Below are 25,281 nucleotides of genomic sequence, written 5' to 3'. Positions count from 1 at the left end.
GGATTGGCCCTATAAATAAAGAGAGGGGGAAATGTGGCGCTCCAAGGACAAAAAACAAGATAAACTCAAAGGGCCAGCATTGCCGGAACAAAGAGTTACAGGACTCCTATCGCTGTCACGTTGCGGCCACTGCAACGTCCCAGAGCCTCCCAAGCAGCATGCCCTGCCCCTTTCCCATCCACGCCGCCTGCCTTGAACTCCTCTTGTGGCACATACAGGCACGCATAGACCTACGTGTAATAAAATTTTCTATTTCACGTTTCCTCGTGGTCTTTGTTGACAGTGGTTCAACAATATCGCGCACACAGGATATACATTTAAACTGTTAATTTAACAAAGTCACAACAGTTGCAATATTGGTTTACGTACTTTAACAAGGACAGACATTGTGATATTTCACGGTTCATGCGGTAGTATGCAACTGTCAAAAAAAAAAAAAGAAAGGACGTGGGATCCATAACCGCAATGCCATTATAGTTAACAAAAACATTAAAGCTAACTTATAGTATCATCGGATTCTCGGCCCCCATAAGAATTTACCCATTCGTCTCACAACATCTCTTTCAGTTTCTTAAACTAGGACTTATAACAAACCAGAATTCCACGTGGTTGCACGTGGGTCGAGACACAGTCTCATCCATCACATCCGGGGCTCAGGGCAGCAAGACCCATTACCCCTCGATACACAAAACGTCCCCCGACGGCGCCGACGGACGGAGACGCGTGTGGGACACGCACTCTCCCCACGCAAGGACGCGTCCCCGCGGGAGCCTCTGGGATGGAGTCTTACGGGTTTCTCCTGCGCGTGTGCGGCCCCGCCCACCTCACCCTCTTCCGTCCGGAACGTCGGGGCCCCGCCGCGCTACGGCAGCTGCGCCCGCGCGCTGGCTGTCCTTCTGGGACCCTGAAGGTGGGTGCAAGGGTGGAAGGCGGCCGCGGCGCGGGGACGCAGGGCGGGGTGGGGACGCTGCTCCACTCGGTGGGAGCGTAAAGGTCGGCGGGTGTGAGCGGCGCGGCCTGAGGCGCAGGCGCGAGCCGCACCCTGGGCAGGGCCCGGGAGGCGATTGTGGCCTTAGGACCCGCTGGTCCAGGGCTGGAAAGGGCCGGCTCGGGCCGTGCTTGGAGTGTTGCTTGGTCAGAAGACGGTGCACTGCGGACAGCCGGGCGCCCGCCTCCGGAGGCTTCGCGACCTGGGGGTGGAGTCCAAGGTGACTGTGAGGCCGGGGCGGGTCTGCAGACCACGCGAGCGAGCGTGGGTGGGCTGCGGGCTGCGTGCACTGTCCAGCTGTGCCGCCGAAGCAAGCCTCCCGGGCGATGTCATTAACCTCTGTGACATTCGGTTTGCTCACCTGTGACGCGAGCGCCTTAAGGACTAGCGAGTTGCCCCCGATTCCCGGGGAAATCAGTGTGAAGTGCATGAGGAGTCTTACTGTGTGGTAGTTGTTACTGGGGTCTCTCGGAGTCTTTTCAGCAGGTGAGGTGTCAGGTCCCCTCCTGCGCTGTGTAGCCTGCTGAGCACCAGGTTTCGTTTACAGTTTTTACAAGACCTAGTTTCTAGGGACCGTGAGTGCCAGGGGGGATCGTTGGGCTCTGAATGACTGACCCCTTTTCTTTGGAACAAGGTAGTTATTATGAAGCATGAAGGGGAGGCGCCCTGTGAACGAAAGACAACCCCTGAAACCTGAACCCGCTTATTAGAGCTTCAGAGCAGAGGCAGAAGAATCACAGAAAGGAGGAGATTCTAGCTTTGCATGGCCAAGCAATTATTGATGCTTCTGCGCAGAGTGAACGAGATATGGGTGACACTGCTTCCTCCCGAAGTTGTCAAAGACTGGGTGATAATGGAAGGTCCGAATGGACTTTCAGAAGGAGACCTGAGCTAGGCTGAGGCGGGTAGGCAGAGGCCAAAAGAAATGTTACTTATTGGAGAGGTCCCGAGGGTGTGGTCTGGGGTGGAGGGATAACCTGTCACAGCTGAGAGAATCTGTCTATGGTGCTCCCTAAATATTCCCATTCCTTCATTCTGCTCCCACTGTTTCTGTTATCTGAGCTCTCTCAAGCCTATTATACCGTCAAGTTTGGTATCTGGAGGTATGCTGGTGCTTGCTCTTCCCAGCAGTTCTTTCTGTTAGTTCAGGAAGGGTTTGTCAGGGTATGTCTGCCTTATGAGAAAGACTGGGGAGTGAGCGGGGTGTGGGTGGAGGAGAGGAAAAAGGATTTGAGGACATGAGTGATGTGCCAGGCTCAAGTGATTTTTTGTATACATCAGGCATCTTGACTTTTGGATAATATTATCCACTCTGCCACCATTAAGTCAAACACGTTTACTTTTGACACCATTTTTGAGAAATGCAGTCAACTTAAGAACAAATAAGTTTTAGAAGACCTTGTCTTAAACATGCCTGTCTTATTTTCCCTAATTCTTTCTGTGGACTAAGTGAGCTCCGGGGACTCATAATACAAGTGTTTCCCACTTAACATCAGAAATCTGTGCTTGATAATCATAAATTCCACAGCACAATAACAGAAGCCTATTTTCCACTGTTTAAAATGGGAAAATTAGAGTGAATCACACTTCACTCTAATTGGCTCCAAACTGATTTTTTTTTTTTTTTTTTTTTTTGCGGTACGCGGGCCTCTCACCGCTGCGGCCTCCCCCGTCGCGGAGCACAGGCTCTGGACGCGCAGGCCCAGCGGCCATGGCTCACAGGCGCAGCCGCTCCGCGGCACGTGGGATCCTCCCGGACCGGGGCACGAACCCGCGTCCCCTGCATTGGCAGGCGGACTCCCAACCACTGCGCCACCAGGGAAGCCCCAAACTGATTTTTTAAAAATGTAAATAAAACACAGCATATGCCCCCATAAAATTAACAGGCTCATGTTACGGTGTAAAAAAGTTAAAATATAGTTTTCTGGTCTGCACACAATTGCTTTTTAAAATTCACGTGGTCTCTTAGTGCAACAACCTTACTGAGGTCCATCCAGGTGACATTTGTTTTCCTTTCAGAAGTTCTGCATGTGTTGTGAAGTTCTATTGGTTGTTTTTCAGCATGTAATGTAAGACGTTTTTCCCCACGTAATTTTGTTAAAAACATTGAGTTTGGGGACTTAGACATATCATTTAGCATTTGCTCAGTAATGAACCAACCCAAATTTACTGACTTAAAAAATAAAAAATAATAAAAAAACATTGGGGGCTTCCGTGGTGGCACAGTGGTTGAGAATCCGCCTAACAGTGCAGGCGACACAGATTTGAGCCCTGGTCTGGGAAGAGCCCACATGCCATGGAGCAGCTAAGCCCGTGCGCCACAACTACTGAGCCTGCGCTCTAGAGCCTGTGAGCCACAACTACTGAGCCCACGTGTCACAACTACTGAAGCCCGTGCGCCTAGAGCCCGTGCCTCACAACAAAGAGAAGTCACCGCAATGAGAAGCCCACGCACTGCAACGAAGCGTAGCCCCTGCTCACCGCAACTAGAGAAAGCCCGCGCGCAGCAACAAAGACCCAACGCGGCCCAAAATAAATAAATAAATAAGTATATTAAAAAAATGTGCTCAAAGTTTAGCATTTTGGGTTTTTTAAAATTTTTGTTTTGTTTTTACTTTTTAAAATTTTATTGACGCATAGTTAATTTACAATGTTGTGTTAGTCTCTGTTGTACAGCAGAGTGAATCAGTTATACATATGTCCACTCTTTTTTAGATTCTATTCCCATATAGGTCATTACAGAGTATTGAGTAGAGTTCCCTGTGCTGTCAGTAGGTTCTTATTAGTTATCTCTTTTATATATAGTAGTATGTATATGTCAATCCCAATCTCCCAATTTATTCCTCCCCCTGTCCTTTTCCCCTCGGTAAGCATAAGTTTGTTTTCTACATCTGGGACTCTATTTCTGTATTGTAAATAGGTTCATTTGTACCATTTTTTTTAGATTCCATATATAAGCAATATCATATGATGTTTGTCTTTGTCTGACTTACTTCACTCAGTGTGACAATCTCTAGGTCTGTGGTTCAGCATTTTGGGGCTAGGTTTAGTTGGTCAGTTCCTATGTTCGTGTTGTCTGGTTCACAAATGAAGCTGTAGTCATCTGATGCCCTGACTGAGGCTGTTTGATTTAAGATGACTTCATTTACTTTTTTGGTGGTTTGTGCTGGCTGTTGGCTAAACCACATGTCCCTAACAGGCTAGCCCCAGAAGGCAAGCTGTAGTGGAAAAGTGCTTTTCATCTGTGTTTGCATCATATGTCCTTATTTTTTTTTAATATCTTTTTGGGAACATAATTGCTTTACAGTGTTGTGTTAGTTTCTGCTGTATCCTATGCCCTTTTAACCAAAGCAAGTCAAATGGCAGAGCCCACATCAGTTGTAGGGAACTTCACAGGGAAATAAGTGCGGAGAAGCAGCCATTGTTTAAATCGGAGAATCAACCATTGTTTAAATAAAGCAACAACCATTGTTTAAATAAGCATTTTTAAAAATTTAAATTGATGCCCCTCCATTCACCTTCTCTCGCAGCTCTATTTCCAGAGTCCTCTGTGTGTTTCTAAGAACAGCAGGAAATGAATACATCTCTGGTGAGTTGTTTTTTTTCCTCAGCTTGTTTTCTATTTTACTATATGAGCTTTATGAGGGTCCTTAAAGTAAAATGGAAAAGTAAAACTAAGTAAGATTCAGCTTCAGGGCAATATACATAAAAAAGATAAAGGTGGCATGTGGATATAGGCAGGTAATACGACCATAGAGTGGTCCAAGGTGAGTGCAATGGCAAAAACACAGATACACCTGTTCTCTGATCAGAATGGACCCTTAGAAGAAAGCATGCTACATTCCCTTGAGACATGAGAACTTGCATGCACAGATGTCCGAACAGTGGCTTAACTGGTCACATAGATGATGGGGTGGACAGCGTTTCACTGCCAGTCTGGAAATTAACACTTCATGCATCTGCAGTGGTGACACTTACCTAGTGCTGAAGCAGAAGTTGCTTAATAAGGTTCTTCTGGAGTTGCTAGAAGAGTGCGGTCCCAGACAGCTTTTGGAAGGCCCTACTTGATGCATGGATAAAACGTGGAATGTCTAGAGGATTGAATTGACTGCAGGTCCTTTAAGTAACTCATTTCTCTCCGCTAGTCAATGCATGCAGGTTGTATAGCAGACTGTTCAAGGCTATATTTTCTGGCAAATGTTTCCACTGCTCTTTTGCAGCTTAACCTACTCAACATGGTCTTAATTCATTTCTTCTCAAGCTCACCAGTAACCTAAATTATAGTTAGGTTCAATGAATATGTTGTAGTCTTTGCCTTACTTGAACCTTCTGCCATATTGAAGCTACTGTCCATGATCTCCTGGAAATTCTCGGCCATTAGCTTCTGTTGTGGCCTCTCTGATGGTTTATTCCCGAATTCTTCTGTCTTTTTCTTCTGCTCCTGAGCGTTGCTCATCCAGGTGTTCAAACCTGGGCCCCATTCTTCACACGCTGCAGTTCTCCTTGACCTGTTTGGCCCTCTGTGATTTGACAGTCCTGTTTCTCTCCAGCTTGGACCTCTTCCCTACCTTTAGACCATAGGTTCAGCTCCTTGTTGAATGCTTTCTTGTAGCTATCCAGAAGGTATCACAAGCTCAACAAATCCAAAATGAAAACCACATTCTTCTTTCTTCCCGTACATATGATGCTACTTTCATGGAGCCAGTGAGTCAAACCACCAAAATGGGATTTCTCCTGGACCCCTCCCTCTCTCTCAGCTTTAATCTCATCTAAGGTAAAGTCCTGCTACTTCTGTTTGTGCCTTTAATTTCGTCTGATGTCTGCATTGTTGCTCACCAACAAACGCAGTAACTTTCTTTTTTACGTTGGAATTGTCATCCTTGGCAAAACCTGAAGGATGTGTTTGCTGTGATCTGGTTAGATTCCCCTCGAGCTGTGCTACTGGCCAGCATGTGTGGTGACAGCCTTAGGAGTCCAGTGAGAGAAAGAATTCAGGAGTTATTCAGAGTTATTTTGAACAAGGGTCAGGACAAAGTTACACAAAGTCTAAAAACAAGGGTTACAGATTTTTGTAATTTTTAACTTCCATTTATATAAATTTGTCAGTGATTCTGTCGCTTTTATTATGATATAATTGCGTATTGCTAGTTCAAAAATGACCTTTTTCCAAACGCTGTTAAAGACTATTTAATTCTTCTGCTATTTCAGTTAATCACTTAAAAATGAATAGGGAGAAGTGCATGTGTGCATTATTCATAGCTATGACTGGAGCAGAACTCTCTTAATTGTTGGTTCATTTTTTTTATTGTGATAAAATGTACATAAGCTAATGTGGGCAATTTCACCATTTTTAAGAGTACAATTCAGTACTCGTAGTATATTTAGTTTATTCACACTGTTGTGTAATCATCACCACTAAGAATATCCAGATTCATCCTCCCCAGATAAAACTTTACTCGGGACTTCCCTGGTGGCGCAGTGGTTAAGAATCTGCCTGCCAATGCAGGGAACACAGGTTCAATCCCTTGTCCAGGAAGATCCCACATGCCACGGAGCAACTAAGCCCATGCGCTGTAACTACTGAAGCCCGCATGCTGCAACTACTGAGGCCTGAGCACCTTCTCCCGTGCTCTGCAACAAGAGAAGCCACTGCAGTGAGACGCCCGTGCACCGCAGCAGAGAGTAGCTACCACTCACCGCAACTAGAGAAAGCCCGCACGCAGCACTGAAGACCCAACGCAGCCAAAAACAAACAAAAAAAAACTTTACTCATTAAACCCTAACTCCCTATTCTCCCCTCCCCCAGCCCCTGGCAGCAACCACTCTAATCTCTGTGTCTATGAAGTTGATGACTCTGAGAACCTCATGTAAGTGGAATCATGCAGTGCCTGTCCTTAAGTGACTGACGTATTTCACCTAGTGTAGTGTCTTCAAGGTTTATCCGTATCGTAGCATGGTAAAATTCACTTCCTTATGAAGTCTCAATAATATTACCATTGTATGTATGCCCACGTTTTACTTATCCATTAATCCATCAATGGTTTTATGGGTTACTTCGACCTTCAGGCTATAAAGGATAATGCTGTTATGACCATGTGTGTAGACGTATCTTTTCTAGTTCCCACTTTTACTTTGTTTCTTATACACCCAGAAGTAAAGTTGTAGGATCGCGTTGTAATTCTGTATTTAATTTTTTCAGGAATCACCGTGTTGTCTTCCGTGGTGGCTGCACTATTTTACATTCCCACCAGCAGTGCACAAGGTTTCCAGTTTCTTCATATTCTTGCCAGCGCTTGTTCTTTCCTGTTTTGTTTTGTTTTTTACATAGTAGCCATCCTAATGGGCATAAGATGGTGTCTCACGGTGCTTTTGATTTGCTTTTCTCTAATGACTGGCAATGTTGAGCATGTTTTTATGTGTGTATGGGCCATTTGTTTATCCTTTTTGCACATTTTTTAAATAGACTTTTATTTTTTTATAGCAGTTTTAGATTCCCAGCAAAATTGAGCAGAAGATACAGTGATTTCCAGTGTACTCTCTGCCCCCAGGCGCTGCCTCCCCATTATCAGTATCAGGTATTCATTTGTTACAATTCATGAACCTACACAGACATATCATTATTACCCAAAGTCCTCGGTTTACATTATAATTCGCTCTTGGTACTGCACTTTTTATGGGTTTGGACAAATGTGTAATGATACGTATTCACCACTATAGTCATGCAGAGTGGTTTTATTGCCCTGAGAATCCTCTGTGCTCCTTCTGTTCATATCCTTCTGTAGTCCGTAGCCCTTGGCAACCACGGGTATTTTTCCTGTCTGCATAGTTTTGCCTATTAGAGAATGTCATATAGTTAGAACCACGTTAGGTGGGTTTTTTAGATTGGCTTCTTTCACTTGTTAACATGCTTTTAAGTTTCCTCTGTGTCTTTTCATGGCTTGATAGCTCATTTATTTTTAGCACTGAGTAATATTACATTTCCTGGTTGTACCACAGTTTATCCACTCATTTACGGAAGGACATTTTGGTTGCTTCCAAGTTTGGCAGTTGATGAATGAAGCTATTGCAAACATCCGTGTACTGGTTTTATGTGGACATACGTTTTCAGTTCCTTTGGATAAATACCAGAAGCGCACTTGCTGGATCATGTGTTAAAAGTGTGTGTTTAATTTTGAAGACAGTACCAAACTGTCTTCTAGAGTGGCTCTACCATTTTGCTACTTTGTTATGGCAGCCCTGTCAAATTAATACACTGCACTTCATTCCACGGCTTTTTTATTGGTTACTGTAAGGCTTACGATATGAGTCCTTATCAGAATATACTAGAGGAGCAGTGCATTACTTCACATAAAATGTAGAGACCTTTGAGTAGTAGTATTCCATTTACAACCCCTATCATTTGTACTTTTGTTTTTATACATGTGTATTTACATATTGAGTCTACATACAGTATGAGCCTCCTGTATGTTATTATAATTTTTCTTTAAACAATCATATCTATTTTAAAGGAATTAAGAGAAGAAATATATATATATATATATATATATATATATATAAAATCTTTTATATTTACCATTTCCAGTGATCCTGATTCTTTCCTGTGGATTCAGGTTAACATCTGGTATCTTTTTCTTTCCTCCTGGAGAATGTCCGTTATCATTTTTAGTGCTATCTTCTGATGATGAATTAGCTTAGTTTATCTTTATCTGAAAATGTCTTTATTTCATCTTTATTTTTAGCATAGTTTCACTGGGTAGAATTACAACTTGAAGGATGTTTCCATTCAGGGTAATAAAGGCGTTCCCCACGGTTTCTGATAAGAAGTCATCTATCATTCATGTGCAGATGTACCTGAGTGGGATCTTTTCCTTTGGCTGCTTTCGAGATCTTCTCTTTACCTTTGGATACTGGCAGTGTGACTGGTGTGCCTAGAGTAGTTTTCTTTTCTTTTTTAATAAATTAATTAATTTATTTTTGGCTGCGTTGGGTCTTTGTTGCTGCGCGTGGGCTTTCTCTAGTTGCGGCGAGTGGGGGCTGCTCTTCGTTGTGCGCGGGCTTCTCATTGCAGCAGCTTCTCTTGTTGTGGAGCACGGGCTCTAGGCGCGTAGACTTCAGTAGTTGTGGCACACGGACTCAGTAGTTGTGGCGCACGGGCTTAGTTGCTCTGCGGCATGTGGTATCTTCCTGGACCAGGGCTCAAACCCATGTACCCTGCGTTGGCAGGTGGATTCTTAACCACTGTGCCACCAGGGAAGTCCCTAGAGTAGTTTTCTTTGAATCTAAGCTGATCATGGGTCATTGAGCTGCTTCAATCTGTAAATTCGTGTCTTTCACAAAATTTGGGAAGGTTTTAGCCACTGTTTCTAAAAATACATATTATGTTCCATTCTTTCTCCCTCCTTTCTGGCTGGTGCTACAGTCACATATGTGTTAGACTGTTTTCTAAATTGTTTCTTAGCCTCTTTTCATTTTTCTTCATTTTTTTCTCTCAAAAAGATAAGAAAATATCTACTGATCTATCTTTAAGTTCATTGGCTTTCTTTTGCTGTTTCCAATGCGATGTTCAGCTCATCAGAAAGTTTTTCATTTTTGTTACTGTAGTATGTAGCTCTGCAATTTCCATTTAATTGTTTTTCTAGTTTGTTTTTCTGTACTGATATTGCCCCTCCCCCCCGCCAATACATTATTTTTTATCTTCCTTTAAGTACTTGAATGTATTTATGGATGGGTTAACTATGTTTCTGCTACGTGCAGCATCCGGGATACCTTGGGATTAGTTTCTAGTGATTGTTTGTGGTCGTTTTTTGTTTTTCTTCTTGAATACGAGTAACATTTTCCTCTTACTTTACATGTGTTGAGATTCTGAATTATGTACTAAACATTGTAAATCATATGTTGCAAGAGTTTTTGGATCCTGTTACATTTCTCTGAAGAGTGATTTTGTTCTACAAGGCAGTTAACTTGGCTGGATTCAAATTCTAAACTTCATTTCTTATAGTGACCAGCAGCTGACTCTTCATTCATTTCCTTCAGCTTTGAGAGGCTGCTTTCTTGTTGGGCCCTCTGAGGTCTTCCACATATGTGTAGTTTAGCAGTCAGCCAACAACTGTGGTTGGTTTTGTGTGGAAATTTGGTACATTACGTTCTTTTGCTGCTTCTCTCCGAGGGCTACCCCCCAACCCCCACTGAGTTTTCCAGTTTTGTTGGCAGCCCTGAACTATGCCCTCTGACACCTAAGCCAGTAAAGCTTCAGCTTTCAGTTTCTTGATCTATTTGCAGAGTGAAGATTGCCCTCTGGTAAAATGCCATAAACTTGCAAAGTAGTTTGTCCTTTAATGGATTATTCAAATCTAGTTTCTGCCTACTTTTAGTTGTTCTCCAGTGCCTTTAGGTGATTGTGTTATAAATTTTGTCCAGCTTTTATAATAGTTTTCTGCACATTGTTAGTCTGGTCAAGCTACTTTGCCATTAACATACAAGCCATGCTACATTTATGATGTAATAGATAGATAGATGTAAATCTATCTTCACTAGTTTATCTGGCCTGTCTTTATCATAGGGTCATTTTCTCTCCACTGGACTATTGGTCAGCTCTCTTAAGTCTCCCAATCTTATTACTATCCCAAGTCAGTTCTTTCTTCCATGGGAATAATTCATCCAAGGTAAGGGGCAGTAAATTACGGCATACAGGTCAGATGTGGCTACTACCTATTGTTGTGTGACCTGTGAGCTCGTTTGTTGGCTTATTACACCTTTTTTAAGCAGTTACTGTAAGGTTTGTGCTATTCATCTTTAATTTATCCTAGTCTACTTTAAAATAAGATACCATTTATATAAGAACCTTAAAACAGTATACTTCAAAAGTTTTCTCCTCCCAGCTTCTGTGATATCGTTGGCATACCTTTTACTCCCACATGCATTCTTTTGTTTTGGCTGCGTTGGGTCTTCGTTGCTGCGCACCGGCTTTCTCTAGTTGCAGTGAGCGGGGTCTACCCTTCATTGTGGTGCACAGGCTTCTCAGTACAGTGGCTTCTCCTGTTGCAGAGCCTGGGCTCTAGGTGCACGGGCTTCAGTAGTTGCAGCACATGGGCTCAGTAGTTGCAGCACACAGGCCCTAGGGCATGCAGGCTTCAGTAGTTGTGGTCTGTGAGCTCAGTAGTTGTGGCTTACGGGCTCTAGAGCACAGGCTCAGTAGTTGTGGTGCATGGGCTTAGTTGTTCCATGGCATGTGGGATCTTCCCGGACCAGGGATCGAACCTGTGTCCCCTGACTGGCAGGCAGATTTTTAAGTACTGCGCCACTAGGGAAGTCCCCCACATGCATTCTTATTTTGCTTCATATGGTCAATTACCTTTAAAGGAGTTTGAACATAAAAATAATATAATATTATATCATAATATATTATAAAACATATATTACATAATACAATATATATTATATATTTATTAATATATTTACCATTTTGAGTGCTCTTTATTCCTTTATATATACCCAGATTTCTATCTGATACATTTTCCTTCAGATTTTAGGCAATTTGATTATCGTGGTCCTTGTTCTAGTTAGTTACCTGATGTTTCTTGCTTGTACAAAGTCTGGTCCCCAGAGCGCCCTCATGCCCTTTACCATCCCCATGATCACCCTCAGGTTCAGTAATTCACTAACAGGACTCAACAGAACTCAGAAAAGCCGTTGTGGGCTTCCCTGGTGGCGCAGTGGTTAAGAGTCCACCTGCCGATGCGGGGGACATGGGTTCGAGCCCTGGCCCGGGAAGATCCCACATGCCGCCGAGCAACTAAGCCCATGCGCCACAACTACTGAGCCTGCGCTCTAGAGCCCACGAGCCACAACTACTGAAGCCTGTGCTCCGCAACAAGAGAAGCCACTGCAATGAGAAGCCCGTGCACCACAACAAAGAGTAGCCCCCGCTCTCAGCAACTAGAGAAAACCCCCGTGCAGCAGCGAAGACCCAGTGCAGCCAAAAGTTGAATAAATGAGTAAATAAATTTAAAAAAAGAGCTGTTGTACTCATGTTTATGGTTTTGTACAGTGAAAGGATGCAGATTAAAATCAGTTAAGGGATCAGGCACATAAAGCAGGTCCACGAGTCTTCATGTGCAGGGTTCCAAAAACCTGCCAGTGGAGCCACGTGGACGGTGCCTTTTTCTCGCAGCAACAGGGTTTGACAGTGTGCGTGGAATGTGGAGAAATAGGGAAGCTTACTTGAGCCTTGATATCCAGCTTGCACTGGGGCTCTGTCATGTAGACCTGGTTGACCATCTGTGTGGCTGACCTTAATCTCTAGTCCCTCCATAGACTGAGCTCATAAAATGTGCTGATAACAAGACCTCCCACTATTAATCACATTTTTAGCATAGGATATCTGTGTGACCCAAAGCTATCAGGTTAAACAAAGATACTTGTATCAGTCAAGACACTTCAGGGCTTATATGTAAAGCCTGAAACCGTAAAACTCCTAACAGAAAAAGCTTATACATGAGACTTGGCAATATATGGCACCAGATGCACGAGAAACAAAAGCAAACATAAACAAGTAGGACTACATCACACTAAAAAGCTTTTGTACTGCAAAGAAAGCACTCAACCAAATGAGAAGGGAACCCGTGAGATGAGAAAAATTTGCAAGTCATATATGATAAGAGGTTAATATCCAAAATATAAGGAATGTATTACAACTCATAGGAAAAAATAACCAAGTCAAGAATGGGCAAAGGACCTGAATAAACATTTTTCCAAAGAAAACATACAGATGGCCAACATGTACATGAAAAGGTGCTCAATGTCAGTAATCATTGGGAAAATGCAAATCAAAACCACAATGAGATATCACCTCACCCCTGTTTAATGCTAGTATCCAAAAGACAAGAGATCACAAGTGTTGGTGAGGATGTAGTTAAAAGGAAACCTTTTACGCTATGGTGGGAATTTATACAGCCATTTTAGAAGACAATATGAGGTTTTCTCAAAACTTAAAAATAGGGACTTCCTTAGTGGCCCAGTGGCTCATACTCTGTGCTCTCAATGCAGGGGGCCCAGGTTCAATCCCTGGTCAGGGAACTAGATCCCACATGCCACAACTAAAGATCCCGCATGCCACAGTGAAGATCCCGCACACGGCAACAAAGATCCCGCGTGCTGCAACTAAGACCCAGCACAGCCAAATAGGTGATAGATAGATAGATAGGAAGAAAGAAACAATAAGAAACCTTAAAAATAGAACTACTGTGTGATCCAGGAAATCTGCTTCTGGGAATATTTCTGATGGAAAAGAAATCAGTATCTCAAAGAAGTATCTTAACACCCGTGTTCCTTGCAGTGTTACAACAGCCAAGATACAGAAATAACCTAAGTGTCAGTCATCAGATGAATGGATAAAGCAAATGTGGTATGTATATCTATGGGAATGTTATTTATCCATTAAAAAGAAAGATTCTGCCATTTGCAGCAACATAGATGAACCTGAGGGCATTATGCTAAGTGGAATAAGCCAAACAGTGAAAGGCTACTTTATGGTATCACTTAACTGTGGAAGGAAAAATGTAAAAAGTTGAGTTCATGAAAACATTAGAATGGTGGTTGTCGGGATGGGGGAAATGGTAAAGGTTGGTGAAAGGGTACGAACTTCTAATTATAAGATGAATAAATTATGAGGAACTAATGTACAATATGGTGACTATAAGACCATAGTTTATAATTTATTGTTTAGCTGCAATTTGCCAGGAGAATTGATCTTAAGTGTTCTCACACATACACACAAAGAGGGTAACGGTGAGGTGATGGGTGTGTTAAGTAACTTGATTGTAGTAATCAGGTCATAATGCATACATTTATCAAATCAGCAGGTTATACACTTTAAATATATATAATTTTAATTGTCAATTATACTTCAATAAAAGTGGAATAATGTAAAATTAGGTATAAAATTAAAAACTAATAAAATAAAAAATAAATATGCCTTCCTCAGCGGCTGGGCTGCTTTTTTTGATATGCCTCTTGTCGATAGTCTCAAGCAGCCTCTTTAAATCTTAAACTGTCAGTACTTTTTAGTTCAGTTTGGTTGGTTTTTGACAGTACAACCATAAAAAATATAGTTGGGTTTATATATCTTTGATTTCAGCCAGTTTGAGCTTTTTGAGACATACCTTTCTTTTTTTTTGGTATTCATGTATCTATATATTTTTTAGACTGTAAGTTTTTGTTTTTTTCTTAAGTATTTCATCCTTAGTCTTTGCCATTTTGTGCAGCAGAAGGGATTTATTGTGGGCCAGCTCAAGCCATTCTTAAGTTTTAACAGTGACTGTCATAGTTATATTCTTCATTTGTTACTTGCCATACAGTTCAGTATAATTACTTTTGATTCCTAAAGTATTTCTCATTGTATTTTTTTCTGTAAGAACTGAAAGAGGCAACTTTTTCTGCCTTGACACAGTAAAAGCTAAAGAAATGTTTTGAGAGTTTTCCTACTCCACAAGACCCCAAATTTCTAGCTTCTGCTTATTTTCTTTCATCCCTCCTTGCAATCTGTTTTTTTTTCCCTCCCCTTAGCTCATCATTTTCCTATATTGCTTTATCAGAAGCGGTGACTAGTAGTTGAGATTTACTACTCACATTTTGATTTCCTGCCTCTTTTTCTAAGATTTTAAGTCCATGAGGTAAACATTACTTGATTTAAGAAGTATGACTCATGTGGCTTAAGTAACAGTAAGTATATAACTACCAGTTATCTTAAGTAACACCATGGTCCATTATAACACCATCCTCACAGTTTCTTTGCACTACTTGTTGCCATTGTTGGTGTTTGTTTCTGTTTGGTTTGGTGCCAGTTCAGTTACCAGTTCGGTCAGGAAGAAAGGTTTCTTTCTCAGTGCTATTACCTGTCCTTCATGGGTCAGCTTTAGTTTTGTTCCTTTCAGCATCATGCAGCATCCCGGACAGAGGAGTATTTCTTTCTGTCATATTGCTGAGGATGAACATGGTAAAGGGGAAATACGGTGATCATTGTGTGACTCTTAAATAGGTTCTGTTTAGGAGTAATGCTTCCATTCACATGTCATCGGTCAAAGCAAGACAGGTGGGGAATTACAAATCTGTTTATATGTGAGTTCCAGCGCAAGGCGATATATACATCCTTTTACAGAGAAAGGCACTGCAAGGAGTGCTATGAACTGAATTATATTCCCCCCAAATATATATGCTGTAGCCTTAACTCCCAATGCATTTAATCAAGTTTAAATGAGGTCGTAGGGTGGGGCCGTTACTCCAATAGAATTAGTGGCCCTATAAGAAAAGGAAGAGAGAGATCTTTTCCTTCCTTCTCCCTCCCTCCCTGCCATATATGGACTCAGCAGAAACACAGCCATCTGCAAGCTAGGAATGGAGCTCTTACCAGGAAATGAATTGGCTGGCACCTTGATCTTAGACTTCCCTGCCTCTAGAATTGTAAGAAAAGAGTTTTCTGTTGTTTAAGCCACCCAGTCTATGGCACTGAATTTAGCTGGACAGAAATATAACCTACCACATGTTTATTCTTAATTTTCCACATGAACTTTTAAATCAGCTTGCCATGATGTGTACTACTCATTCACATCCGTGAACATGGTGTGTCTTTTCATTTGTTTAGTTCCTTTTTGTATCCTTCAGGGTTTTTTCCCCGCCTCATAAATTTTGTACATTATTTTGTTAAATGTATTGCTAGGTGTTTTGTCTTCTTGTTATTGTGGTTGTGTGAGTATCATGTATATGAAGGTTTATATAAAAGCCTTATATTAGTCATATAAGCTACTAACTTATTAAGTCTTCCTATGTGGAGTACTTGGATGTACTTGGATGTCATGTGATTCTCTTCAGCTTCCCAAGTATGAATTATATGGAAACCATCATCACTTTCAGTGCTGTTTTTCTCTCTTTAATTGTGTTGACTGACACTACTAGTACAGTGTTAGTAACTATGGTGATGAAGCATCCTTGCTCTGCATGTTTCCCCATAAGTGTGATGCTGGCTTTCACTTGTGGCTAAGACATACATGTTTATCATGTTAAGGAAAAATCCCGTGAATCCTCTTTTAAGTTTTTTTTATTACAAATGAGAGGGTATTTTTATAGATGTCTACTTATTAGCATCTAGAATTTTCTCCACTGAACTACAAATATGATGAATTGTATTAATAGATTTCTTAATATTGAGGCTTTCTCTATTCCTAGAATAATTAAAAATTTCTTCTCCATTGTCATGGTCTGTTTTTCTTTCTCTGTCAGTAAATATCAGTGTTTCCTAAAACACCATACCTGTTCATTTTCTCCTTTCAATCTCTTAGGTTCTCTTTGAGCAATTTTATTCACTCTGATGGCTTCAGCTACCACTAAAATATTGCTGTTTCCTAAATCCTTTTCTTCATCTTGTATCTCTCTCCTGAGCTCAAGAGCATATATCCATTTGCCAGTTGCACATCTTCACATATTTGATCACAGACATTTCAAACTTCAAACGTGCTGTGTCCAAGATCTGTGTCTGTTCTGCAAATCCTATTCTTTGTCCTTATCCCAATATCAGTTTATAGCGCTAGTATCTACCAGCTTGTTGTGCAGGCAGCCTGGTAGTAAAGCTTTCCCTTCACCTTCTCAGAGCAAATGAGTACCAAATTCTTTTTCTTTTTTTCTGTTTTGGAATTAGTCCCCTGTTCCGTATTCATCTTCCTCTGTTACCTCTGTTACCAAGTATAGTTGGTCATTTCTCCCTCTGGTTTTTTCTCCTCTGATTCTCCCTTAAGCCCTTCTCCATTCTCCTGCTGGATGATGACTGTTAAAGGGCACATCTGGTTATGTAGCTTACCTCTCGTTAGCAGCCCCTCATTATTCACTCCCTGTTGTTTAGGAAGTGGGTCATGTTCACTCTTGGGTAGACATAAGCAATTCCTTAGGTAATAAGAAAATTCTAGGATGCATGTGTACATACTTTTTTAAAAAAATGGTGAGCACGTAAGGTTTTTTATTGATGGAGTTAGGTCATATATTTAAATGCAGGGTAACTTTATAATCAGTTCCTTGAATACCTTTACTGTCTTTATCTCTTATCTCAGCCCAGGAGCACCCACCTGGATGTGGTGCTGCTTGTACTTCTATTAAAGTGGCATCTGTTCTTTATGCCTCTCAGCTTGACTTCTGCTCTTGCCTCATATTCATGAGAACATGTGGTTCACACTGAACAGCTGACATGTTTAGCTCTTCAGTGAAGTGCAACCTGACAGTACAAAGTACAACTATTCTTTTTCTCCCTTGATACCCCAGGCTACCTTAAATATGTGTGTAACCTGGTTCATCTAACACATTATTCCAGGTAAGTGTTTGTACTTATGTCTCCATACCAGCTCATATGTTCCTTGTATCTTTGGCAATGAGGACCATTCCAGATTTATAAGGGAAACTATGATGGTACTTTGAAGAACTACTAAATTAACACAGACGTAGGGTATTTCTGTGATGATTTCTCCTTATCCCACAATATAGAGTACAAAGCATGGTATGGTATATCCTGTGTAAGATAAAACACACACATAAGAATGAATTCCTAGACTTCCTGTTCTTTTGACCCAGGCTGATGCCTTGAATTGAGGAAAAATGTACCATTACAGGGGTTGGTGTCACTTGAGGATGTGGCTGTGAACTTCACCTGGGAGGAGTGGCAGGACCTGGATGATGCTCAGAGGACCCTATACAGGGATGTCATGCTGGAGAACTACAGTAGCCTGGTGTCACTGGGTGAGCAAAACTCCCCTAGTAACTGCCAAGTGCAAGCACGTTTTTCTTCATTGGTAAATGTACAGTTGTTTGTGAAATGAAATGCTACTTAGGTTTAAGATTCCGGGCCAGGAAGAACGTGTGTTCACCCCTCCAGTCAGAGGTTCAGATTGGCCCTTCATTGCACTACTCTTGAGGCTGTGCTGTTGGCATTTTTCAAGAGCCCATGAAACATAAACAGTTTGGCAAAAGTCCTACAGTATTTCTCATCAACAGGGCATTGCATTACCAGGCCTGAGGTGATCATCAAGTTGGAGCAAGGAGCAGCACCATGGACTGTAAAAGAAAAACCCCAGACCAGGGTTTCCCGGTGTCAGTGCACACTGTCACTGTGCACACTGAGCAGGGAGTCAGTGCACACTGAGCAGGGAGGCTGCGAAGACAAGTGCACAGCAGATGTTGGCCGTGCTGAGCTCTTTTTCACCAGTTGTTTTCTCCAAGTTCATACCTTGGGACAGACTTCAGTCTGCATGTATCAGACTCATGCATTATTCAGTCTCCAGATACGGCTCTCACATGTAAACCTCCCCCTTTTTGTTAATTGCTGAATGTTTTCTTAGACTTACCAAAAACCGGTGCCCACCTGCCTCCTCTTGGAATTTTTTCTTGGTTAGTCACTGTCCCTAGATTCTCAGTAGGCCGCCTTTTTTGGTTTTTTAAAAATATTTATTTATTTTTTGGCTGCGTCGCATCTTAGTTGCAGCACGTGGGATCTTCGATTTGTTGTGGTGCACGGGCTTCTCTCTAGGTGAGGCGCACAGGCTTAGTTGCCCCACAGCATGTGGGATCTTAGTTCCCCGACCAGGAATTGAACTGGCGTCCCCTGCATTGCAAGAAGGATTCTTAACCACTGGACCACCAGGGAAGTCCCAATAGGCCTCCTTTTTGTTCATTCTCAGAGACTGTTTTCTTTTGGGCATTTAGTCGTACATTCATTTATTCTTTTAACATGTTAATTGGGAAGTTTTACACACTGGTAAATTTTGTAAATGTGTGGATAACAGCAGTAATCAAAGAAATGTCCTTTTTAAAATTAATTTATTTTTATTTCTGGCTGCATTGGGTCTTTGTTGCTGCACATGGGCTTTCTCTAGTTGTGGTGAGCGGGGGCTACTTTTCGTTGCGGTGCACAGGCTTCTCATTGCTATGGCTTCTCTTGTTGCGGAGCACAGACTCTAGGTGCACAGGCTTCAGTAGTTGTGGCTCACGGGCTCTAGAGTGCAGGCTCAGTAGCTGTGGCACATGGGCTTACTTGCTCTGCGGCATGTGGGATCTCCCTGGACCAGGGATCGAACCCGTGTCTGTTGCATTGGCAGGTGGATTCTTAACCACTGTGCCACCAGGGAAGTCCCGAAATGTCCTTTTTATATAGAACTTATATTTTGTTGAAAGAGAAAAATGAAACAAATGTACATGTTTAGTAGTGAAATCAGAGCCACGAAAGTGTTAAACAAGGATGAGAGAGAGGATAATAAGAGTATAGTGTTTCCAGAAGGGTGTTAAGAAGGCACATTTAGGGGAGATTAAGTGTTTATGTTGGTAGAGCTTACGTTTGAGATGACTGTATTCCATTTTGACATGGAACATATGCATGCATGTAAAATCTGGAGTAGAAGATGGACATCACTGCTGGAGATGCAAATTAGCAAATCATTAACTCAAGACTGGTAGGAGTAGAGGAGGTGGCCTACGGACCTATTAAGACCATGAGAGAAGTGGTCCAGGTACAGGTCTCATGAATCACTACATCAGAAACCATGAGGCTGAGAAGGACCCAGAAAACTGTTCACCGTGGAAAGCGGTGGCCTGTGACACGGGAGGATAAACTAGAGACTATGGGTCCAAGGCCAGTGAAACCAAGAATTTCATACTTTGGGAGTGGAGTTTGAAATTAAATTTTTTTTTACTTTCTCTTGTGAAGATCATTGTTTTTTTTTTTTTTTTTAAAAAGAATGAGAAGTATACATGGGACTCCAGTTTCAATACAACTAAGGGACAGCTGAAACTGTGAAGTACAGTAAAGTTAGTATCTTCAGAAGCAGTGAATTATCAAGTAGAGTCACTCGCACCATGAAGTGAGGTGAAAATGCCTTGGCTGTTGGTCTCAGAAGCACCCAGAGAAAGCTTTTCGAAGACGGTGGGCACATGCTGGGTTGCAGAACCCAAATCCTTCAGGCCGGCAGGGAGGAGTTTCACAAAGTGATGAATTAGAGTTTCATGAACTTGTTAGGGTTCTGAGAAGCCAAGGGTATAGTGTTAAGTTAAGAATTTGCAGAAAGCTCCCTTGTCTAGCATGGAAAAAAAGATTAAGCCTTTGAAAAACCCACAGGTGCCTATAGGTGTTCCCCAGGGAGAAGTAAAAACTAAACAAACATAGGTGTAAAATTCTTCTCTCTAAGCAGTATTCTTGTTTAGGTGACAGACAAGTGGCCCTCTCCCGTATCCTGTAAGTAACTTATCCAGGAAAATCATGCCATCTTCAAAGCTGAGCTATTAGAAAAGGGCTAGCACAAGTTACCCACAATTATAAGAAGAAAGGTAGAGATAATGAATGGAAAACCAATGGTAGATGAAAAGCTGTCAGCTGAAATCTACATTTAGACAGTAAGTAAATATTTTCATCTAATACTTCCTCATTGAAAAGAATTTAAAAGAAAAGAAAAAAACTTAAGCAAAACCAAACAAAAACAAAAAACCCAATGATTTGACATTAGAAAACCTATCAATGAAGGTTCTTACATTAATTCATTAGGGAGAAAAATCACATAAAATCAGTACCCATTATTGATTTTTAAAAATATTTATTTATTTATCTTTGGCTGCGTTGGGTCTTTGTTGCTGAGCGCCGGCTTTCTCTAGTTGTGGCGAGCGGGGGCTACTCTTCGTTGTGGTGCATGGGCTTCTCACTGTGGTGGCTTCTCTTTGTTGTAGAGCACGGGCTCTAGGCATGTGAGCTTCGTAGCTGTGGCACGCAGGCTCTAGAACACCGGCTCAGTAGTTGGGGTGCACAGCATGTAGGATCTTAGTTGCTCTGCGGCATGTGGGATCTTCCAGGACCAGGCCTTGAACCTGTATCCCCTGCATCGGCAGGCTGATTCTTAACCATTATGCCACCAGAGAAGTCCCCCGTTACTGATTTTTTAAAGAATCATATCCTGCTAGGATGAAAAGAAACTTCTTTACCTTTACAAACCATTCAATAGGAAATACTTATATGTGATTCAAAGGTATGACCTGTAATTATGTTTATCTCCTTTTAGATGTCCAGATTGTGGATGACATGATTGAGACCAGCCAGGAAAATCACGGTAGACGTTTGTGGCAAGTTGTAATCACCAGCAATGAAACGTCAACTAAGGGGACAGCTGACTTAGGAAAAACATTTAATTTGAGCCCAATTCATATTTCAAAACTGATGATAAATGATGGTAACTATTCAGAAATGAAGCCAGAAATGTTGAATATGTGTAAGAACACGTTTCTCCCTAGTGAGCCTGATGAGATGCATGCTGGAGAGAAACCGGAGGATAGTAATAGAACTGGGAAATCCCTCAGATATGCTGAGTACCCTAGGCATCAGAAGAAGAATCAAACTCTGCAGCAACCTTTTGAATGTAACAGACAAGGGAGAGACTTCATCAAGGAAGCAATATTCTTTATACATAGGATGGTTCGTATGGGTGAGATGGCTTACAAATATAAGAAATATTGGAAGGCCTGTGGTAAGTCAGCTCTCATTGCCCAAGAGAGAACTCACGTAAGGGAGAATCACTATAGATGTAACAAATGGGGGAATACCTTTTGTAAGAAACCAACACAGAAACCAACACAGAGCTGATCTCCAGGAGCAACAGCATAAATGTAATCAAAGTGGGAATAATTTCTGCCAGAAATTACATCCCACTCAGCTTCAGAGAATTCAGTTAGAGAAAATGTTTGAATGTGATGTATGCGGTAAAACGTTCTATAAAAAGTCTAATCTCACTAAACATCAGAAAGTACACACTGGAGAGAAACCCTATGCACGTGATGAACGTGAGAAATCCTTCTGCCATAAATCAGGCCATACTATTCATCAGAGAATCCACACTGGGGGAAAGCCCTATGAATGTAATGAATTTGGGAAATCATTCTGCCAGAATTCAGCCCTCACTGTTCATCAAAGGATTCACAATAGGGAGAGACCTCATGAATGCAATGATTGTGGTAAAACCTTCCATAAGAAGTCAGTACTCACTGCACATCAGAGAACTCACACAGGAGAGAGACCTTATGCATGTAAAGAATGTGGGAAATCCTTTGGACACCGGCCAGCCCTCACTGCACATCAGAGAACTCACACAAGAGATAAACCTTATAAATGTAATGAATGTGGGAAATCCTTCTGTGTGAAGCCAAAACTCACTGTACATCTGAGACTTCACACAGGTGAGAAACCCTATGAATGTGAAGAATGTGGTAAAACTTTCTACCAGAAGTCAAAACTCACTGTACACCAGAGAACTCACACAGGTGAGAAACCTTATAAATGTGACGAATGTCAGAAAACCTTTTGTGAAAAGTCAACCCTCAATAGACATCAGAGAACACACACAGGAGAGAAGCCCTATGGATGTAAAGAATGTAGGAAAACTTTCTTCCAGAAGTCAGCCCTCACTGTACATCAAAGAACTCACACAGGAGAGAAGCCCTATGAATGTAATGAATGTGGAAAAACCTTTTGCCAGAAATCACACCTCAGCCAACATCAGAGGACTCACACAGAGGAGAAATCATGTATGGCAGAGACTGGCTGTCTGTACACCCAAACTCACTTTCTTTTTCTTTGGGGCACACAGTTAGCCTGCATTTCTCAGCCTTCCTTTACTGTGGGTGGGACCATATAACTGAGCTGTGGCCAGGAGAATTTGAACACAAGCAATAAACATTAATTCCAGGCCAGGCCAGAAGAAAAAAAACAAAAACCTTCCATGCATTCCTGCTGACTTTTTATGCCCTGTGATTCTGAAGCGCAAATCTGCTCCCCACACCCCCACCCCAGTTTGCCTTGGGAGCCACTGGGTGGAGATGGCAACCATGACTTAAGACAGAAAAAATTGATTATGATTATGGAGAGCAGAAATTTTCCCAACTCTACCAAAAAAAATGTTCAGTTGTGCTTTACCTGAGAGAGAAATAAATATTCACTGTTGGGCCCTCCCATGTGTAATCTATTTACAACGCTACCAGTCCACTGTGGCCAGTTCATTTTATGAATTTGAGACAGACTTCTGTGAGAAGTTACCAGTCCTTGTGTAGAAAATTCACACAAATTGTGTAGAAAATTCAACACAATTCCTTGTGGTGTCATCTTTCATCCCCAGTCAATTGATGGAAAAATCAAGTCATATGAAGAGACAAAGAATGCAAGAAATGTAGGAATGCCTTTATCAGGCAGAGACAGCTCATTGAACACTGAGAATAAAGTAAAGCCTTATAAATATCTTTAATGTGTCAGAGTTTTCAATAAAACAACTTTATGTACATCAGAGAATTTCTAATGAAAACTATCAGCTTAGGTAACGTGAATGCAATTTTTCAGATAGAAATATTAATGTATTGAAAAATTTAAGACTGTAGACCAGTTGTTCTCTAATGGGAATGATTTTGCCTCCAAAGGAACATTTGGCAGAGCTACTCCTGGTACCAGCGCAGTGCCACTTCTGCCTTTTCATATTCAGAGAAGTTGCAAGGCCCATGAAAGTTCTGAGGAGTGGAGAAATAGACTCTCCGTCTTTGATGGAAATGTTGCAAGAGCACATTGCAGAAGAGTGTGCAGGATGGGACATGTTAATGCAACCATCTTTGGAAAATATAGTATGATACTGTCCACTGTATGGCCACAGAGTTCACATAGCTTCCACATACAAAAAATACTCATACTCTACTTAAGTCTCCCCCAAATCTCATTTTATAAAGCTGTTGGCGCAGAAATCTAGGAGCTTGTCATCTGTATCAGGTCTAGGTACACATAGGCTCTTTGGGCACAGTTCCATGTTCGTGGTTGCTCTGAATCTGAAGATGTGTGACCTGAAGTGACCAGTCACCTGCCCTGCAAACGCTCAACAGGCAATGGTAACACAGAGATGGGATACCAAGAGCACGTCCATTCACGGGGCAGTGGGGAGGCACTGAGGCATCACTGGCTGAGTCTAGCAGGACACACCATCAGTTCCTTGATTAGGCTACAGTGTTTCAGGGGATGATTTCCAAGGCTCTGTGCTGAGTGAAGTCGTCTTCCCTTTTCCAAGAGACAAAGCCTGATTTTATAACTAACTAGTTGCTTCAGTCCTACTTCCTGCCCAGAGCGCTCTTTTTCTTCTCTTTATTCTTTTCCTCTTTAAAAAAAAATTTTTTTTTAAATTAAAAAAAATTTTTTTTCCTTCTTTTTTTTTGGCCATGCTACACAGCTTGTGGGATCTTAGTTCCCCAACCAGGGATCGAATCCCGGCCCCTGGCAGTTACAGTGCCAAGTCCCAACCACTGGACCACCAAGGAATTCCCAGAGGGCTCTTTTCATTTGAACTGTTTTTAAACCTTTTATTTCAAATTGATTGAAATCCTTAAAAAAAAGTTTTGGGATTCACGATATGTCAAATTGTGATCCATTCCGTTAGATGGAAGCCACACGCACATTTCCTCTGGAACACATTCCCTTCCTCCACCTTGAACTGAAGCAGATGCTCACGTCTTACTGGTAGCATCTCTTCTCCCAGGCCTGATCCCTTGCCTCCACCTCAACCACTTCCCCCCAGCACTCGGCCCTTGGTTTCCCAGGAGCTCTTGTCACGTTGGAAAACTTTGGAGTCTTCTTCCTCTTATTTTCCTTCTTTTATTGCTCTGATACCTTCTCCCCCCACCACCTTCCACCTCCTGTCCCTCAGTTTCAGCCTCCTTCTCAGCTTACCCTGTGTTTGTCCCAAGAGTTGCTAAACTTCTTGTTTCTTCCAAGTCAGGGCTGAGCCCCTTCCTGGCTTGCCGTACCTTTCTTTGTCTTCTGGGTCTGTGGGTGAGAGTTTATCAGATGACTAATTTTGCTGTTGGGGGAGTATAGTAGATAATGTATAATGGCTCACTTAACGTGCAACCAGTCCAACACTGTGGCAGCAGGCCTTTGCTCATTAAATAAGCTTGAAAGGTAAAAGCTCTTTCCCAGGTATGGAAGACTGCATAATGGCCCCCAGAGATATCAGATCTCAATCTCTGGTATCTGTGTATGTTACCTTATATGGAAAGAGTTGTACAGATTAAATCAAGGATTTTTTGATGAGATCATCTTGGGTTGTCCAGGTACACTCTAAATGCAATCACAAGTGTTCTTATAAATGAGAGAAGATTTGACACTTAAGAAATTCCTGAAACCACCAAGGGATAGATGATATAGAGTGGTTTGGCCACAAGAATGCCAGCAGCCATCAGAGGCTGGAAGGGATAGATTATCC

The 25,281-nt window shown here is 41.9% G+C and overlaps 1 long non-coding RNA gene across 1 annotated transcript; it reads left to right on the top strand.

The window, feature by feature from the left end:
- The first annotated feature begins 840 nt into the window (after positions 1-840).
- Positions 841-23,360, top strand: LOC307175237. The gene is made up of 4 exons (XR_013824274.1): positions 841-910; positions 4,519-4,577; positions 17,635-17,761; positions 21,061-23,360. It is a non-coding gene; the product is annotated as an uncharacterized lncRNA (long non-coding RNA).
- The last annotated feature ends 1,921 nt before the right edge of the window (positions 23,361-25,281 follow it).

This window comes from Stenella coeruleoalba (assembly GCF_951394435.1).
Source record: "Stenella coeruleoalba genome assembly, chromosome: 16".
Lineage (NCBI taxonomy): Eukaryota > Metazoa > Chordata > Mammalia > Artiodactyla > Delphinidae > Stenella > Stenella coeruleoalba.
Note: the sequence above shows the minus strand (reverse complement) of the source record. Positions and strands in the feature narration are given on the sequence as shown.